This window comes from Coptis chinensis, chromosome 7, assembly GCF_015680905.1.
Source record: "Coptis chinensis isolate HL-2020 chromosome 7, ASM1568090v1, whole genome shotgun sequence".
NCBI classification, from domain to species: Eukaryota; Viridiplantae; Streptophyta; class Magnoliopsida; order Ranunculales; family Ranunculaceae; genus Coptis; species Coptis chinensis.
Window position 1 is genome coordinate 31037145 of NC_141462.1, and position 18515 is coordinate 31055659.

At 36.6% G+C, this 18515-nt stretch overlaps 1 long non-coding RNA gene and 2 pseudogenes across 3 annotated transcripts; all 3 read left to right on the top strand.

Annotated features, from left to right (window-relative positions):
- The first annotated feature begins 3657 nt into the window (after positions 1 to 3657).
- On the top strand, positions 3658 to 5035 carry LOC147487099 (ubiquitin-like protein 5 pseudogene; annotated as a pseudogene). The gene is made up of 2 exons (XR_015200772.1): positions 3658 to 3932; positions 4844 to 5035. The product of XR_015200772.1 is annotated as a ubiquitin-like protein 5 pseudogene (transcript).
- A 6129-nt stretch (positions 5036 to 11164) lies between these two features.
- On the top strand, positions 11165 to 17615 carry LOC147487100 (uncharacterized; annotated as a pseudogene). Its single transcript, XR_015200773.1, has 7 exons — positions 11165 to 11406; positions 11523 to 12047; positions 12144 to 12300; positions 14063 to 14170; positions 14659 to 14772; positions 16693 to 17051; positions 17183 to 17615. The product of XR_015200773.1 is annotated as an uncharacterized LOC147487100 (transcript).
- Positions 15960 to 16493, top strand: LOC147487101 (uncharacterized). The gene is made up of 2 exons (XR_015200774.1): positions 15960 to 16097; positions 16287 to 16493. It is a non-coding gene; the product is annotated as an uncharacterized LOC147487101 (long non-coding RNA).
- Positions 17616 to 18515: the final 900 nt, after the last annotated feature.

Genomic DNA, 18515 nt, shown 5'->3' on the forward strand with positions numbered 1-18515 from the left:
TGATTTGGCATTAAAGTATGCAGAAGCAAAATCATTATCTAACCTCAGCTCGAAAACTTATTAGGGGTATAAAAGCAACTGTTCACCAAAGAAATATCTCCTCCATCACAAGTTTAGAACTCACTTCTAAACTTCATCCCCAGAATTAGAAATAACAAAAAGAACTCTTCTAAGTTTAACTAAATTTTCAAAGTTGAATGATAGAATTTTAAAGAAACCACTACCTGCAGGCTGCAGCTCATTGCAGAACTATTCACTGAATAAAATTTACCAAACTGAAACCATGACATCTTTGCATTCATTTTAACTAAAGCCTAATACTGAAAAACTGCAAAGAGGGTGAAGGTCAACAAAGCTTTGTGTTCAGAACATAGTTAGTAAGATGTAGAGCATCATTCAAATTTTGTCATTAGACTATAAAGTGTAATAGTCGATATCCAACAAATATCTAAGATAAATACTTTTCTTTCATTCTGGAGAGAATACCTACAAAAAGGCAATCGTAACAAACAACGTTTACATCTTAAAGCTGAAGATTCTTGTCCTTGACAAGAACACTAAAAATCCCTTAGAAATCCACAACAATCCATACTTTAATCAATTGGATAAGTCATCATATACACAAAGGTCAATAATCCAATCCTTACATTGAGCATGTCGTATATTATTTTCTTCCTATTGATCAAGAGATCAGACAAACAGTTTGTAAAGAGCTGGACTAACCTGAAGAAAGGAAAATTGTGAAGTATTGTTGTATTGGTCCTCTTCATATCCAACCATGCATGAAAACTGTGCATGCTACACCCCTACACTTCACGATTAGATACTCTCTTAACAAGAGCCCAAACTCAATTGAGACCCTAAGTCTAATTTACAGACAAGCACGCAGTTAATAATCATCTGAAAACATGCAAACTAGGGGGGATCTAGGACAGAGAATGGAATCTCCTACTTGTAAGAACTTTCATCCATGGACAGGTGTAATAGATATTAATTGCGAAAATAACAGTCAAATTGTCCAAGGACATTCTCCTCTCTGTGGGTGGATGCAAAGAATTCAATAAACCCCAAGTGATGTCTTATATTGATAACAAATTAAACTTGTTAGTTCTACACACTGAGTACTGACAAATTTGGTGGCTATCACAAGAAACATGCCCAATTTGTTTACCAACATTTAGAAGCCCAAAGATAACTTTCTACATAACTTACAAATTTAAGATCATGACTGTCAAACTAAGCAAGCATTGCATAACAAAATGGGGCATAAAATAGTATGTATTTTACTGTTATAATCTAAAAACGGAAAATAATAAAGTTCAAGGAGATTCCATCCAGAGTAAGGAAGGAACTTGGAATTTAACTCAAAACTTTCTAGGAAGAAGGGGAAGACAATGAGCAACAAGGATAAAGCATTCTAATACTTCCCTTCTACATAGAGGGACATCTCTCTAATAGACACATAAATTAAGGATGTAGAAGCACAAGGCAACACTCGAATACAAAACTCTAGAGTAAATGTACGACAGTCACACCACTAGAGCATTCTAATACAAAACTCTAGAGTAAATCAGGCAATTAAATAAAAACGAAAAAAAAATATTACCTTTATTTTCTTGCTCCCGAGAGAGAGAGACAGCTGGAAAGGGAACTGGAGAACGATAGATGGATGAGAGACGCTGGGTGAGAGAGCGCGCGTCGTGCTATAAAACTCTGGTGAGAAGTTGGGAGGAAGAACGGTGAGGTCTCTTCAGCATTTTTGCGAGACAGTTTTTCTTTTATGTTTTTTTTCTTTTTTAACCCTAAGTGATGAGTCGTAAGTGATTTAAACGACTTCAGTTTATTCCCTTTCCATTTCTTTTCCTTTAGGTTTAGTGAGCTATTCTTTTGGGGGAACCTAAACATATAGCCACGCGCCCAAATAACGACTTTGAGTTTCATGGCATACGAAGCAATTACTCGTACTCATGTCACTTATTTATTTTGATAATTTGTTAATTTTGTTTTTGATATTTTTACACCCAGAAGTGACACAACAAGGCAAACCACTAGTATTACGTTCAAATAATGGGACACAAAAAATAAAATCACTTGTGTCACTTTTCCTAGAAGCAACACATTAGCTCTCGTTACATAAAAAAGTGACACATCAAAACTCTGTGTGTCATTTTTTTCTAGTAAGTGACACAAGACAAAAAAAATAAGTGACACAAAAGGCCCTTCTTTTAGTAGTGATGGTTTTGCCAGTTGTTAATCCCTCCTAATGATTCTGCAATACCATAGAAGCTTTCCTTCAAAGACACCATTATTACATCTACAATTCAACTGGGATTAGCAAAGGCTCAAACTTCTAAAGATATTATGTACTATTGTGCCACTTCAAGCACTTTAGATTCCCTTCAACACATGGTTTTGTAACTGAGTCCACAAATTTAGTTTGGGGACTTGAGGATCATATAAAGTATCAAGTTCTCTTGATCACCATGTTCATGTATCATCAGTTTAAAAAGGAAAAAATATTAGGGAGTTTGATATTGTTTGAATATCCAGCTGGTTGAATATATTATATGTGCATTTTGCAAGCTAATTTAAAGGGCTCCACTACCATGGAGGTGATCAAGATATTCAGGCATTATCTACCAAGAGAACCATTTATGCACATCTTTATTAAATCGACAAAGCTCAGATCTTGTCAAAATTCCTGGCGGTTCATGTATCAATTTTCCCTTTTTAGGTAGTGTTCTTTCAAAAAGATTAAGTTCTCACTTTATCCTTAATCGTCATGTGTTGATATCTCTGATTACACTTTTCTTCTGCAAACTAAATCTCTTTCCATAGCTTTATTTCCATATGAGACGATGAGCACAATGTTTAGTTTATAGCTAATGACAATTTTATTATTTTTTCAGTCATGCTACTACATGCGGTGAGTTGCTACAAATCATTATTAAAAGGTTTAAAATTATGGACGGCGACATGAATGAGGTTGTTTATACATTTATCTTTAGGCAATCTTATTTAATTGCATTACACTTTTGGTAAGCTCTTCCATCTCTATATTTTTTTGTACTATATATGCTCTTTCTTCTCATATCAGATTGAATTTGGACTCCTTTTTTTTGGCAGGGTTGGTTAAGAACAAGTTGCATGAGTATTGCAAACAACTTTGGACCATCATTGGCAACTAAGTTAAAAAAAAAACTCAGATAAAAATATCAAACCTTGCAAGAGGCTGACAAATTAGTAGTATAAACAATTTCATAATTTTGGACTGAGCTTTACTTCTGTTGTATAGGCATGAAAGTTTAAATTTTGTAATCTAATGTTGATGCATGTTGTTTTTATATTATTTTGATATATGTAAATACTCAAAATTCATCCTACACTTTTATTTTCCATCCACGTGCATTTTAGCTAGTATTTATAACTTATTCCTCTAGACTAATTTTGTGTATCGTATAGTGTATAGTGTATAGTGTAGATATATGAGACAACAATCAAGTACCATATGGCATTTCAAATAAAAGTTGGATCGAGTTGATTGAAAACAGATCTGTGGACCGGGTTTGGAACGACTAAAATGATCCATGGGCCATGCCGACATACGTACAGACGTGCAGACCCCGTAACCAGCAAGAAAATAAATAGCAGTCTCAAAGTTGAGAAACGAGGTGCAGACTGAAAAAGAAGAAAAGAAAAGTTAGACTCAGAATTCGACGAAGATGATTGAGGTGGTGTTGAACGATCGATTGGGGAAGAAAGTTAGAGTGAAGTGTAACGAAGACGACACGATTGGTGATTTGAAGAAGCTTGTTGCAGCACAGACTGGAACGAGAGCTGATAAGATAAGGATTCAGAAGTGGTATAATGTTTACAAGGACCATATCACTCTTCATGATGGCATGGGTCTCGAACTCTACTACAATTGAAAAGTAATCTTTTTTATTATTATCGAGGGTTTCATTGTTTTTATTCGATTGTTAAACCCTAAATTTTGTCAATTTGGGGGTAATTATGTAATTAGATAAAGCCAATTCACGTGACAATTGTTGATCAGGTTAACTTGAATTTAGTACATATTTTACCCTTGTCATTGTAGATTTGAGAAATAGTGGTATAATGTTTAAAAAGAAGAACATTTGGGATATCTCAGTATCTACATTTGAAATGTCCCAAACTAGACGAGATTCTTAGCTTCTAGCTTTCTAGGTTGAGAAAAGGGAGTGGAGAAGGCTCCCATTTATAGTCGATATGAGGATATTGTCTCCACGCCTGATCGATATTTCCTATTTCTGTTATTATACACAGTCCTGCCCCAATCTTTATCTGCCACCTATGTTGTTAGGGGAGAGTCTAGACCTAGGTTTCTCAACTTATGTTATCAGTGGGCTGTAGTTCTTGCAAAATTTCATGATGGCGTTATTGAAACTTATGATCTCAGAAACTGGTCTTCAGATATAAATATGTTAGCTTCTCCGTCTTGATAATTTCAGCAAGTTCTATGTAAAATACAAAAAACAGACACAGTTTTTTTTCTAATTCTTTCATATTAAAAAAGTAGAAGAGTGCTGATATGTATGCCCCTTTCTTTTGTTCGAACGAAATTAGGATACGTGCTGATATGTATGACCTTTTCTTTTGTTTGAATGAAATTAGGATATGTATGATGCACCTGATTGGTGATATCATGTATGTGGTAAATTGGCAAGACCAGGGCAGCTGTTTTTGTGTCTGTTTATGTATTTCTTGGCCTTTCACTTTATAAATGTAGAGTTTTTTCAATATTTGTTGTGATGCGCATTTTAATAGAATTTCCTCAAGCAACTATGTTATGTGGTTTCAGGTGTGCGCGACCTCAGAATGCATCGGAAAGCAGGATGCTGAAGTAATCAGATCTGTGTGGATGAATTCTTGTCCAGGAAACACGAAATAGTAATATCTCGGTTGTATGACTTGTATCTTCATGTTGTCTTATATAAATGATTCTGCAGACATAATTTTGGAGTGACAGTTATGTAGACAATCTGTTCTAATTGCCTTCTGGTGTGTATGTGTTTTAGCAATTCCTGCGACCATCTAAATTGAACAGCGCAATTTGCATTGTAGGCACACCAAAGTGGATTTGGTTTATGTTTGATATGTATACACCAGCCAACATAAGCTCGTTGACCAGCTTTGATGCCAATGCTGCGAGCCTGTGACCGACTTATGTAGGTGTGCTTGGAAAGTTTTTGTTGGTATCTTTAAGTGAAATTAGGGATGGTTTGACCTAAAACAAGGATGGTTTTCAAGTAGAATGGGGATGTTTGTAGTAGTTGATAAAGTTTTCCACTTCCAAATCCCTTCCCTAAAGATTCTAACTATGGAAAAAGTATTACCCTCGTTGGGTAGTGAGTATTTTGTTTAGTCTGAGACTCAGGAATCAGGTTGATTCAGTGTTTTTGTTAGGACTTAGGACCAATATATTATTATGAACTTTCTTATTGCTGGGGTCGATTCTACGGAGCTATTCCTCCAGAGGGCGTAGCACCAAGTTTAATTAGCCTGCCAAAACAAATATAAGGTATGGAGTATGGAGTCTTCCCTTGTCCCTGTTCGCATATAAATTAGGGATATTAAGTCCATATCTTTTGACAGCATCCATGGAGGAATTCCATCCGCGTGGCTATTGATTTGGAAGCAATTGGTATCGGAGGCAAGTCCAGCATATTTCAGGTCATTGTTTTTTTCTTTACCTTTTACACTTTTCTAGCTTGGTTCCTTTCTTCCTGCGGTTGGGCCAGTATGATCTGGTGACTCAACCACCAGAGTCTGGTGGAAGGACATTTATGTACTTTTTAATTGTTTAGCCTCTTCTCCCAATAGAAAATGGTATTATGAACTTAAGGAATATTTGTGTGGACAGTGTCCCATTATGTGATCACTCCCTAATCCTGAGAAATTTCATCTGGTTCATATAATGTGTTCATGTGAAGAGACTGCATCAGTTATATTTATTATAAAATGCATATTGGATGGAATCATGGAAGTAAATAACTCTACTGACTACTATCTGTTGTTGTCGTAAACTGCCACTGCGATTGGTCTGCTTCTGATACACCTTTTCTGCTCTCATTTTATACTTTTTGTTTTCTAAGTTGGATTGTATTATATTACTGTAAAGAAAAGTGTACATTGTATAGAGAAGAGTAGAAAACAAGTCTCCAACATTCTCTGTTCAAGCTCATGCTCTCATCTTATACCCTAATTTATTTATACAGACTGGAATTCTTGTTCTGTTACTGTAATTATAATGACTGTTAAGCTTTTATCTGTTTTGGACTTTTGGTGAGATTGACCAGAGACTAACTACATGGCATGGTAACAGGGTGGTCCAGATCCATGGGCTATAGAAAACTTCGCCAAGGTAGCAAAATATCCTTCTGGTCAAATCATCGCACAGGTTAGTTATTTCTGCTGTGACATCTCTTCTCTTTTTCATGTTTCATTCTTCCAACATTAAAACACAAGAATCGTTTTCAGTTTTCCCTATAACCGATTGTTGATTGAGAAGGATTTACAATTTGTTTCCTTTGGTAAAAGCATCTGTTTTTTTTTTCATTTGGCAAGCAGAGTTTGGGACTGTAAAGGAAAAACAATCTACTCAATCTATCTACTTTGATGGATCACCCTATAATTTACTTTTTCATAGTTGTTTCCTCCTCTTATGAATATTACAGTTTTCACAAAAGTGACTGACCAACTTAAGTTTCTATTCTAATTCAAAGAAAACCGCATATGAGTTGCCACCCGACATAGTGATTTATTTCTTGTAATTAATGCTGGCATTGAACTCCTTACATCTTAGGGCTGCTAGATCAGCACATAAGTCCCCTCTCTTCATGGATGAGATGGACCAATCAAACTGAGACCTGCAGGCCCGAAATTGGACTGAATATTGTTCTGTGGCATGGTGTTAGAGGTCTTTATTTGTTCTTGTTTGCCAAAATGAACGTAAATCTCATTATAAAAGGTAGAAAAATGACCAAAAATGACCACCATTTACTGTAATATCCGCTCTAGGTGTTCCCTAGCTTGATTACCAGGCGAGTCCAATGCCCGAATAAACTAGGAAATATCGTTTTTATTCGATCTCTGCCGCAGCTTCAATCAGTTAATTCTATAATACACCTGAACTGAATGACACATCACTATGATACTATGAAGGTTACAGCAGGGGGGGGGGGGGAAGGTTTGAAGTGAGGATCCATTGTACTACTCGTTGTCACACTGAAAGAAACACAATGGATGGATGTCAATTTCTTATGTAAAGAGTTTACATGCTATTGTGTTTGTAACTTATATAAGATGCAATAGATAGTGAGCTGATGCATCATGGTTTGGCCTTCACTATTTTTCCCTTTTACAGCATATGTCAAATGGAGAGATGAGGGTAATTCCACAAGAAAAGATTATCAAGTTGAAGTATATGTTTTAGTACTCATATTGCTACTCATATTGCTCAAAATTTGGATATTGGACGATAAACAAAGTAGTACCTAGATCAAAGTTTCAGTTTAGCAAAATGATTTACAGAAGATCAGAATTAGATGACCAAAACGTCCATAAGTAAAGAAAATAACCTATAGATTTGTTCGGATTAATAATGTTAATAGGCAAGCTTACTGGATATGCTGACTAAAGCTTTCTCTCAGAACGAGGAAAGATACGATTTCAAAATACTAGATTTTTGTTAATTTGTTTTCTTTGATGACATAACCCAAAAGGACTAAATATATTTGGCTAAGCATCTTCCATAGTCGTAGCAAGGGTTGTCAGAAGATTATTTTGACATATTCTTAGAAAGGAAGCAAACTGCTCCAAAATATTCCACGTTCATTCTGTTCTGCTGCTAAGCTCTAGTAAACTGCGTTTTTCATGTTAGCTGGCTCCGGTGATTATTAAATGTATAGCCTTGTTTGAGGATTGTTTATATAGCAAAGTTGTTTCCAACTTAAACTGATTTTTGTGGTATTTAAATAGCTGTATGATTGTATAAATAATTCTTGCCAACCTAGTCCTAAACTGATTTTGTAGTGTTTCAGGATCTCTTTCTTTCAGGCTTAATAAAATCTGCAACAGATTTCCAAGTTTACAAAGAAGTTGCTGGTCTTTCTGGGCTTGATTTTGCATATGCAGATATCGGTGCAGTATATCATACAAAGGTTGGTCTTTCTTTGTGCCCCGTGTTCCTTAATGTAGAAGCGGAATTAAAGAAATTACCAATAGATTTATCAATTTATAGAATTAGGGATTATTACTTGAAAGTTAGCACCCTAAACACACAACCTTGGGCCTTAATTCAATTAAACGGAAACAACCAACTTACTCATGGCTCGCAAGACCTAAAATGTAGGTTTGGTTTTCTTGCTAACCAAGTACTCTTATTGAACAAGGAACTTAAAACCCACTAATTGTATAATTAATGGACTGCAAGGAAAGAAATTAAGTAATAGATAAAAAGTGGGATGCTGCGACGTTATTAAATATGCGCTGCTTCACTCATCCAACTGAAAAGAACTTGACCACCAGCTACAGAGGCGGTGCAACCTTGCCTGTTGAAACACTCAAAATCTGATGAGGACCAGGTGTTATAGACTTACTGGAGGATCTGGAATTTCAGATGCAAAGAATCAATAAAATTATCATATCCATATCTGTCAAGAAAACTGGATGCTTCTTTTTCTTAGGGTAGTAAGTTTTTGTATGGCTAGGTTCGCCACGGTCAAAATCTTTCCATGTGGTTGTAGTAGGTGTTGATGTGACAGCCAGAGTATGCCTTTTTTTATGTAGTTCTTCAAGCTTTCAAGCAAAAGACTCAGTAGCTGCCATGGAAGTGCTACCAACAAAAGACATTTCTGCTTACATTTTCTTAGTCAAGCCATTAAGATACCACTGGGACTTTGTGTTCTTCAGATTCAGCAAGTTTAGATGCGGGTGAAGTAAATTAAGTTCTTCAGTGTAATCCTGTACTTACATATCATTCGTTCTTCTTCGTTTAGGCAGCAAAGACTAGGGGTGGTCATCGAGTCGAGCGAGCCGAGTATTGGCATACTCAGATTCGGCTCGTGGGTTTTCGAGTTGAGCTCGAGCTGAAAGTCGAGCTCCACTTTGCGCTCAAACTCGGCTCGTTTCTAATTACATATAGCTCGAGCTCGACTCGTTTTACAAAACGAGCTCGAGTTGCACTCGAGCTCAAGACTCGTAGCTCGTGAACTAGATCTGGAAATAATGGCATAAACTCCATTTTTGAACGAATTACGTATAAAAAATCCAAAACACATTACATTTCAGTTTTAGGAAAGTAAGAAGCACATTCAAACTACAATCACCATACAATGCCCTTGTTTCAAAAACCATCACTTTCAAAAACTGAAAGCCAAAAATATAACAAAATCAGTATTTTCACATCTCTATCTTCCAACTTTCTTAGCTGCAATGCCCTTGTTTGGATCAATTGCTTCTACAATAGCAGCAAGTCTGCAACACTTTTTCTCACTATCACCTTGAGTATCAATGATGGGCAAAAAGAAAATGAAAAGAAATAAGAAAAAGTGAAATTTACTCCATGAAAACAAATATGAAAATGAAGGAATTGAAGTTCAATGATGGAGGTGTCAATAAGTTGATTAGCTTTGAGATGGTGGTGTGGGTGTATTGGGGTTTGAGAGCCGCCTGTAAGTTTTGGCCTTTTGGGATAAAATGTGTTTTGACTTTTGACATTAGAGACGTGGCTATTGTTTAGGGGTTTTCCTTGTGGGCTTATGGGTTCATGTGTTTGTGGGCCTGGGTATTATTCTCTTTTCTCTGTATTTATATGTAAAATATATATATATATATATATATATAAAGAGAAAAGAAAACTATTTGGTGACGAGTAGCTTGCGAGCTACTCGACTCGAGCTCGAACTCGAAACGAGCCTAAAACTAAGCTCATATTTGACTCATATTTTTTCATGAGCGAGCACGAGCCGATCCCAAAACGAGCTGAGCACCGAGCCTGATGACCAGCCCTAGCAAAGACATGTATTCATCTTACCATTGGATACGGGAACATCAATCTTAATGTCTCCTTGTTGATTTTTTTGCGAGTTCAGACTGCAAGATTTACTGTATATTTTTTGGGATTTTGCTATTAATGGAAAGAGAATCATGAGAAGAGTCGCTATTAGAAGGGTCGGGACTCGGGAGCATTACCTCGAAGGCCCTCAACCCTAAGTAGGCATGGTGGATCTGGCGTCAGTCCTCGGCGTTTTTCCCATGGCAATTGCTGATTTGGATTAGGGGGACGTTTTCCTTGTTCCCTCCACGCCACATTTCATTGCTTTTCTTCCATTCCTCCTTTTTCCTTATTGCTTTCTCCATGACCCTATTTATGTTACTAAATCTCCTAGTGGAAGGACAAGGTGGCCATTTTTACCTTGAACAGGAGTTCCATAATTTCCTTTAGACAATTTATGTTGGGGAGATATGTATTATGGTGGACAGTACTTGTATACATTTGTCCATTTAATGGGAAGTTATTCATACTAAAAGTACTCAGATGCCCTGTATTTTTTGTCCCCAGAGTTCAACAGTCTTGGGCTCTTGCCTTCTGTGCTTTTCAATAGTTTTTACAATCAGCTGAGTGATAATCCAATTATTAAGGAGTTGGCCCTTAATTGGTATAGTATTTCTTGCTCCTGGTAATTGCTCCTTTGCTTTGTGGTGGGTCCCTCCCTCTAGTGGCTAGCAATTATTAAGAGACTTAAGGGGTGCAATTTATTAGGATGTCTTAGACCCTTATGCTATATGGTTGCCTTGTCCGTCATGTTTTTTCTCTGCTGAATAAAATGCTTAATCATCACCTTGAAAAAAGATAACTGAAGTCACTATAATGTCTTCATTTTGGAGCTAGCTTGCTCTTATGAATACCAAAAGGTTTATACTTTATCAAAGCCTAGTTGTTAATTACTTACTACAAAGCACCTAGTGGTCGTAAACTTTGGTCTGTCTAATTTTGTGCCATGAGTTAACGATAACAATAATATAATTGCACTACTAACCATATCGTCACTTCCTTGTTGAAAACCATTGCTTTTATTGCAGTGCACATTGACTAGAATATTATATAAAGCGACATCCATGTATATTATTCCCATGTAGCACCAGTACCACCAGAGAAGGATAATATTCTCGTCCGGTCTTTTGATGCCTCTCACCACCTCAGTTATGATAATTTGCTTTAGTAGTAATTTAAAATGCTTCTGCGTTACATATGCTTGCCTTTCTACTTCAAACTGCCACTTCACCCCATTTTCCAAAAGCGAAGAAGTAAAAAATGCTGAAGACGTAGTTCAAGATCAGGCGGTATTCTTTGACATTCTGGTAATGTAACTAGCGAGACTGTATTAGCTGTTGGAAACTTTCTTTTACTTTGAGGAAACTGTTTTCACTGTGAGGTAATGTCTGATGCATGGTCTTTTTGTGTTTACACTTCTCAGGGAACTTACATGGTTGTCTACCGTCAAAGTTTTGCGAATATGCTTCATAACTCAGTAGTACTGCAGGCCCTTCTGATATGAACAACATCATTAGTTATAGGTGGCTATCCGGCTGTAGTTTCACTGGGATTATCATGGTTAAGTGTTCTTCTCATGTGGATATTTTCACTGAGCTTCTCTGTTACTGTTTCTTTCATTCTACCACTTATTTGTTCTTCGCTGGTCCCATACATTGCCAGCCATGGTTAGTTCTCGGGTTATTTGTTGTACCTGCTGTTCTGGGCGCTCTAATTGGTCAACATATGGGTTATCTCATTCTCTTGAAATATTTGCGGCATGTTTTTTCCAAGAGAAAGCAGAAGGGGTCACCTATATTTGGAGCTGATATCATCCAGTCAGAGGCTGAGAGGTAGCTATTTAAAGCTGGTTTTGTTCAGTGGCTTGCTATTTTGATTCTAGGAACTTTGTTTAAGATTGGGTCATCCTATGTTGCTCTTGTTTGGTTGATATCACCTGCTTTTGCATGTAAGTCAATACCCTTGATTATGGTAATTTCTTTGGTATAGTTTAGTAAGTAAATAGTTTGTTACTTATCCTCATTCTATTGTGTGAAATACCTAGATGGATTTCTTGAAGCAACCTTATCTCCAGTGCGACCACCAAAGCCTCTGAAAATTGTAACCCTAGTGCTGGGTATGGCTGTTCCCATTGTACTTACTGCTGGTATATTTATTCGATTGGTGGGCACTGTAATTGGTATTGTGATCCGCTATGACTGGTAAGATTTCTTGTATCCTATGAAGCCAAAAGCAAGGCTTCTGGTTAGCATTCTGTTTATCACAAAAATAAGAAAATCGTGACCGCACAGTTTTCTAGCCTAGCCAATATATGTTTGGCATTATGACATATAGCCTGATACTCTGATTCACTACAGCTATTAAACTAGGTTACATTGACACGCCGTATCGGACACAGATACGAATTGTCGGACACGGCAAAATATCAAAATTCGAGGTAAATTACATGCAATATGTGTCCGATACGGAAACGTGGATACATATCCGACACGGATTTTTTTCAAAATATGGCGTGTCCATGTAACCTAGCTATTAAATAATGGATTTTCATTTCAAAGTCTTTCTAAAGCCTATCTGATCATGAAGATGTTATATTGGGCAAGCGTAGTCTGGTGTGTACCAGCTTTGTGTGCAGTTACGTGCGTGCCTAGCGTGTATGACCTGGGGTCCCTCTAAAGGGAGTGTGTAAGTCATAATCTCTTTGGTATATGTTGTTGGTGCACCTCTAAAAGTTTGGGCATGTAGAACAATGGCCATCAACCACATGATCAAGGGATTCATATTCCTTTGGTCGAAAGTATTTGAGGAGGCAAAAGATATCTCATTGGATCATTGTGTTGGGATCATTAGTTATAAGATAGGAGGCTCTCACGGTCTGATGGGTGTGGTGAGAGTTTGGGTGTACTTTGTTCAATTTTCTCTCTTGTTTTATTTTCATATCTCAGCCCTACCAAGTTTTAAATTGGGTACCGATACTCAACTTGACAGATAAGAGAGAAAAGAAAAGATTTTCAATCAAGGGGGTTGAATCACTAAATTCATGTGCTTAGAAAGGCCTAGAAAATAGGTCGTACTATCTTTTTCTTTTAGAACTATATTTATTGTTTAGGCATCTATTTAGGTTTGAAGTTTCTAACTGATGTTCCTAACGCTCAAATTCTCCATGCACCTATTTTAATTTCCTATCTATCCCATGGCTCTTATTTGTTTTCATGCAACTACTACCTATCCTTATGCATTTTTCCTAAAGACTACTATCATCTTTGGATGCATCTGTAGTTAGATGTCATCCGCTATTTCATTGTGAAACTTTGTATACTGATTAAGGTAAAGTCTTCTGTTATTTACTTATTTCGTGCTTCTCCATTTGATAATTAACATGGCATTTTAAGAACATCTTGTCTCGTAGTAATTGTCATCATGCACCTATGAAGGACTGATACGTCCCTAAGGGTGAAGTATCCGTGTTAGATACGTGTCCGACACGGATACGCCCGATACGCGTCTAATACGTGTCGGATATGCGATTTGGAGTATCCGATTTTATAATTAATTTTTTTTATTTCCGACATGCGAGGGACAATAATCTCACACATACAAGAAATTTTTTTGGAACTTCAACAAAAAAAAACAAGTGAAATAAAATCCAAGTTAAGAAGAGATGCAAGAGAAGAAAGATGAAGTGAATCCAAGTTATACATGTAAGTTGTTGCTTGATGTGTTTATGAAGTAGAATTGTCATTTTAATTTGAATTTGGTGATTTTATGAAGTAGAATTGTCATTTTAATTTGAATTTGGTGAAAAATGCTCAATTATATAATATATATATATATATAATTCAAACGTGTCCATGACGTATCTATGTCCACTATTTTTGAAAAATGCCGTGTCCGCGTATCCGTGTCGTGTCGTATTTGTGTCGCGTATCGGTATCCGTGCTTCCTAGTCATTCACTTGTGCAGGAACCCTGGTAGCACTCTTGAGTGGCTAGGAAATGTATTGGTCTGTGTTTGTTGCCACTATTGTTTGTCTTACCATGGTGTATCTTCTTTCATATGTTCACCTTTCAGGTACTAATTACATCTCAAACTCCTATTTCTTATACTCCCCCTCCCTGTTCTCTTGCGTGTGTGTGTGTCGCAGGGGGGTGGGGGGATGTAAATACTTTCATCTTATCATATGTACGCTCTTTGAACTGGCAGGACGAGAGTCACCCATCTCTTACTAACCTTGGGATCTGGTAATTGAGTGAAACTGCCAAAACTACTATTTCACGGAGGAAATGATATTTCCAGTTACTGTGTTTATGAATTACATATAATTTCTATTTGTGAAGGGTTTATGCAAATTTGAAATATGCAAGAAAAATAGTGTTTCATGATAACTTCTAATGTACGCTCGAGCATAGTATCCTTTTTGCCCCTTCTGTTTTAAAACTATTGGTTCTCTGCTTAATCGTCTTCTTTGTGTGTTTTGCTATTACAGTTTGATTGAAATTTGTGATTCATACTATTTGTTTTGTACTTGCAACTCATCCTGCCTCCCAATTTTCTGCTAGGTGCAAAAAGACCAATGATAATTGTAGCTTGTGCTCTGTTTGGCCTCACAGTCTCAGCTGTTTTGACTGGTATTGTACCACCGTTTACTGAAGATATTGCTCGCACTGTAAATGTAAGCACTTATATTTCATTTCTTTTTTACTTGTCTATATGCATGATTCAACTGAGGGCTTGAGGCTGAACATTCTTCAAAATGGACACAAATCACAAATAGTTTATGGATTTGACTTGGTACTTCAAAATTTTGGTAGCCAACACCATCAATTTGAAGTGTGAACCTTACAAAAATTGATTGACCATGACAATTGCCTACCCGTTAGGGGAATTGCTGAGATGTTTGTTATAGTCCCACATGGGATGTGTGAAGCCTTGTAGTGTACTATAAATGTTCCTAGACCTCTCCACCTCTCACCAATTCGTTTTGAGTTAGATGCTTATCATGTTTAAGAGGAACCAAGAAGAAGACTGGTTAATTTAAACCATTGTCACCAAGTACGGTACGGGTTTAAAACGGTATACTTGAAAAAAACTTAGTTAGGTGTTTTAAACGGAACGTCCTAAAAAAAAAGCGTGGGGCATAAAAAGCGGGTTTAAAACGGTAAAAGCGGGTTTAAAAGCATAATATGATATATCACGTAAAAAGAAACGGTAAAACCGATGATAAATAATATAATAGATAAGGAGTTTGATTTTCTATAAAAGTGGGAAAAAAATAGACACATAAAATAAAAATAATAATAATACAAATGAAAGAAAATTCAAATACATGAAAGTATCAAATTATCATTACTCATCCAAATACTAGAAGTTTTAGATTCTTGCCAAAACACTATTCAAAATAAGATACTACTAATTACCAACCATAATGGCATAATTAAGTACTACAAATAAGTTAATAACTTTAAAAATTTAATTAATTATTAATAGTCTAAAGCAAAATAGAACGGTCTCAATAAGTCAATCTAACTTCCACTCTTCAAAAGGTAAACTCCAAAACCCTTTTCTTTTCTAGCATTTTCTTAAAAAAAAAAAAAAAAAAAAAACGGAGATTTTCAAAATCTCGGGTTTTAAACGTTTAAAACGGGTAAAACGGGTTTAAATCGTTTAAAACGGGTTTAAAACATTTAAAACGCATTTTGTTGAAAAACCCGGGTTTTAAACTGGAACCAGACGCCTTGGCAATATCTCGGGTTTTAAACGCGTTTTAAACCCGTATTTGGTGACAATGATTTAAACTGAAGTTGTGCATTATCCTGCATGCCCCCCTGTATGCGAAGTCGCGTACAGGCATTGGGTCGGCACAATTCTCGACAGTTTTATCTGAGCTGTCACTTAACAATTGAAATCCAAAGTCGCAGGAAAATTTGGAAGAAAAAGAAAAAAATGCAAAAATTGAAGAGAAATTGTGAGAGAAAAGAGAATGACAACAAAGTTTGAGGTAATTTTCAGTTTTTCACAGTGAATTACCAGTGAACTTGAAACCCAATATAGCACCAATGAACTTGATACAATCAGGCATGCCCTGATCCTTTTTAGTTGAAGTTTTTGGATGAATTCTACCAAACTTCAGAATACTGTGAGGGAGTTACATCGGATGATTTCTTCTGATTTGTATATTGTTCAACAGATGGTATATTGGCACAAAACCCTTTACAGGCCCAAACATTTGCGCAAGAGGTTCTTGCTGAAGCTATAATGCTGCCTCAAATGCTTCCATTTTCCACTCAAAGAAGACACTCCCCACCCACCTTCGCAGACAAAGGCTCCTTTTGCACCCATTAATTTCCAACCATTCCAACTAGCAATGAGTTTCACCGTCCCAAAAAAAGAAAAACTATACACCGCTTTTTTTTCCTGTTTTTTTCTGTCCATGGGGTGGAGAGAGGAAGGGGGTGGGGGGTGTAATGTATTGAGTGATGATTAAAACAGGCAATTCAGTACTCCTAGGCAGAGAAACAATTGGTAAATCAGAAATTCATACAGGTCACTCTTGCACCGCTTTTCTCCATTCGTCTCCACTTTTCCCTCCTAATTTATGCATGTCGTAGAGGCAACAGGAGGATCAGGCGAAAATCAAACCCCAATATCATACATTTCCTTATTTTCTTTTACTCCTGGTAAACTAATTGAGGAGGTCGAACATGTCAAAGAAGAAGGGTTTGTTTGTGGAAATACTAAGGTGATTGATTTTGTGACTTTTGAAGTCAAGTATGGCTGCATTAGCTCTAATGATGCTAAAAGTGGGTGGGATGAGTCGGACATTCCTAACTGCATGTTGAAAGTGATGTGAAGAAAGGTGACAGGGTGACCCAAATTTTAATTGATACAAAAGTTTCTACACGCTGGTTGCTTGCTATTAATATGGATAAAATTGAAGACTTTAAGTTTGAAGGTAAAAATCATTTGCATTAAGCTTCAATCTCTTTGTTCATCACTTTTGACAATTGGACATAAATGTTTTGAGAAAAAAGTAGAAAAGACATAATCTTTGTTGTCGTTGTGTGTAATTCTGTTGATGTACAGGAAATTCTGAGGAGCTCGTTTCAGTTGGTGATAAGATAGGGGGTTGATGGATGGCACATTATTCAATTCTCAGGAGGGAAGGCTGCACCTAAAAAGTTCAACTTGACTCTTTTCTGGATGACGACTACAGAGCTGGAGGGGTCTAAACAGGCCCTTAATCCACTACTAAAACTAAGAACAGATTTGGACAAATTAACTCCAAAAGCTGAAAGAGTTCTTCAGAAACTTCCACCTTGGTGTACTGTATTTGGAAAATCAACTTCTCCCCATACACTAGCTTTCTTAACAAGTCTCCCTGTAGATTTTTAATTGTAAAACGATCTTAAATTTCAAATTATACGAGAATGTCATAAGATGGGCGTCCACTTTTTTGTTATGAGGGATAATGTATGCTGAACCTGAGTTTTGTTATAAATGTTCATTTTGCTGTGGTTGTGAAATTTGCAAGATTGTCATTTTTTATTTTTGATTAATTCTTTTTCATTTTTTCCCTTACTTTTAGCAAGTTATGCTTATTAGATTCACCAATAATTAGTTGCCAATTAAAACTGGTTACATTTGTTAAGTATAGTTAAGAGTGCCCAACAAGCCCACATAGAATGTGTTCCACTTCCCACATAAAATTCACTGGTAATTTAAATATAGATACAGAAATTTCAAACTACATATGGAAGAAAAAATATTTCTTAGGATTCTCAAGTTGTTCCATTACCAGGAAACCAAGATTCTCTATATTGCAATAGCTGCTCTACGTGATTATCTTTTGCCCGAGGAAGTGAACATTATCTTGAAGAGAAAGAGACCGAGATCGATAATGAAGATCTTGTTACTCTCGTCAATAATTAGTATTCGCATAACTCTTGATCATTATCAAAACTACCGTGCTATTGTCAGGATTACTATGGCTCTAGATATATGTTGGGGCTCCTGATTATTGAACAACCTGAGTTGTCTCAAGAACTTGGTCCAACTCTTATTCTATGGATTTTGGTAGGAGTAAACGGGTTCTGCGGATATGATAAGGACTTTGTATAGGCGTTTGTCATTACCCTCCACTCTCAACCACTCGTGGTAGACCATGTGTCCAGACTACAAGCAGATTGTGCATACAACCTAGGAAACGTAACTATTGCAAGCTGGTCAACAATATCATTAATGACAGATCATTACTTCGTAACGGAAGGAGTAAAAATAATCATCAAGACAACGCAAAAAGGGATCTACGCCTATAAAAAGTGGCGCCTTCTCCATTCTCAAGATGGAGGAGGCTCACATTCTCTCCATCTCCAACTCAATCACTCAAGATGAACTACGTCTGACTTGATTCTAGTTC